The 2,235-nt window shown below is 49.5% G+C and overlaps 1 pseudogene; it reads left to right on the forward strand.

The window, feature by feature from the left end:
- Nucleotides 1-1,112: 1,112 nt before the first annotated feature.
- Nucleotides 1,113-1,630, forward strand: LOC147347715 (ferritin light chain pseudogene; annotated as a pseudogene).
- The last annotated feature ends 605 nt before the right edge of the window (nucleotides 1,631-2,235 follow it).

Here is a 2,235-nt window from a genome sequence, read left to right on the forward strand (position 1 = left end):
TGTACGGATAATGTCTTCTTTCCCAAGAAGATTTAGGCCCTGGAACGTTAACCAAACATAGACAAATAAATAATGAAAAAGAGGAATGAAAGGGACAGAAATGGCACGCTAACTCAAGCAGTACTGATAACGGTTGTGTGTGGCCTTGCTCCCACGTCACCCAGAGCCCGAGTGAGATCTCTACTTGCTGAGATAAACATTCCCAATCTGTCACTTTTGCATCCCCTGCCCCGCCAGGTCCTGAGTTTGGGCAGGAATGGAAGGGAGAGCCAATATGCTCATATTTTCTTTGCAGAGCTCCTGAGGATTTCGAGAAGAATGTACAGGGTAGAGTCAGGAATGTCTGATAATGCAAATGCAAGAGAGGTCTTGTATTTGCATCATAGGAGTGTTGTGGCATATATACAGATGTCCCTTGGAAAATGTAATCTGCCATGTTCATATCACATGTTTCGTTTTTGTTTTCTGCAATGCGATGTTGACATCTCCCCATTGAGAAGGTTCCCTACCTTCGAATCTGAGAAAATCTTTGTAACTGCAGTAGGATGCAGCGGAAGGGATAGAGTTTGACCTCTGAGGTGAGGTCACGAAGGGTCATGTGGCTTCTGTCTGGCTCCCTCTCTCTCAGGATGCTCACCTTGGGAACCCAGCTGCCACGTGGTAAGGAAGCCCTGGCCACTTGGAGAAGCCACTCACAGGTGTTCCAATCCACAGTCTGAGCTCAGAGGTGGTCCTAGGCAGGGCGAGGAGGGGAGAAAGGAGGCTGGGGGTTGGGGGGAGATGGAGGAGCCCGGAAATCACCCCTAGTGTGCTCACTAGCCAACTGGACATGTCTCTACTATGCTCACTAACCAACTGGAAATGTCTCTACTGTGCTCACTAACTGACATAGGGAGACTGAGCTTTCAGTAGCTTTGCTCCACAGACCCGTGGATCTGTCTCCTGCTTCAACAGTGTTTGGACAGAACGGACCCAGGGATGCCCCTCGCTGCAGCCTCTGACCACCCTCCAAACTCTTTTTGCAACCTTCAGAATCAGCCACACAACTGTCCTCAACCACTGGGACCAGCCAACACCACTTTTTGAGGTTAACTCCTTAATACCCACCAACCATGAGCTCCCAGATTCATCAGAATTTTTTCACCTAGGTAGAGACTGCCGTCAACCGCCTGGTCAACCTGCATCTGTGGGCCTCCATCACCTATTTCTCCCTGGGGTTCTATTTTGACCATGATGATGTAGTTCTGGAGGGTGTGGGCCCCTTTTTCCATGAATTGGCCAAGAAGAAGCACCCAGTGTCTCTTGAATAATGCAAAACCAGTGCAGTGACTGCACCCTCTTCTAGGACGTGCAGAAGCTTCTCGAGACAAGCATGGAAAATCCAGGATGCCATGGAAGCCACCCTTCTCATGGAGAAGAACTTGAACCAGGCCATTTTGGACCTGTGGGCCCTGGGTTCTGCCCGAGCAGACCCCCACCTCTGTGGTTCCGGGAAAGCTGCACCCTGGATGAGCAGGAGAAACTCACGGAGAAGATGGGCGACCATGTGACCAACCTGCACAGGCTGGCCGGTCCCCAGGCTGAGTTGGGCAAGTATCTCATGGAAAGGCTCACCCTTCAACATGACTAGGAGCCTCTGGACCCCGGCTGCCTTTGAGTAGGCCTTCTGGGGCCAGGGCTTCTGTCTGGAGCCCTTTTCTGCAGCCCCTAGGCAGCATTTTAATCATCTTGAAGCCCTCTCCCAAGCTCTGGACCAAGCAGAAACAATAAAGTTTTTTGCAGGGGGAAAAAAAGGGAGAGGGGGGCATATAGAATTTCCCATTTGTTCTAGAAGCTGAGATACCCCTAGGAACAGACAGGGTCTCCTCCCCCTAAAGGGGATGCCCACACCCTTTCTCTCTGGGCATGCATCGCTGCCTTGCTTCTATCTCATCTCAACAAGCCATTTCTCTATGGGCTGACCCGCTTGTTGTTGTGCTCTGTCTCTAATAATAAACTTTGCATCTGCATTTACCAAAAAAAGACAAACAGCCCCCTTCTCAGTTCCTGCTGGAGAAGACTCTGTAAATTTAACTGACTGAGCCTTCCACAACTGGGAGAACCAAGCTCAGATTTTCTATAATCCTGACCAAGTTTTGTAGTTACAGTGAACACATGTCACGGGAATTAATTTGTTCTTTGAAATAAGAGTTCCCCTTTGTAACAGATGAATAAACAAAGCCTAGGGAAGCTGAT

The sequence above is a fragment of the Bos grunniens genome, chromosome 23 (genome assembly GCF_055505025.1).
Source record: "Bos grunniens cultivar Pamir isolate PY7600 chromosome 23, Bosgru_T2T1.0, whole genome shotgun sequence".
In the NCBI taxonomy this organism is placed as follows: domain Eukaryota; kingdom Metazoa; phylum Chordata; class Mammalia; order Artiodactyla; family Bovidae; genus Bos; species Bos grunniens.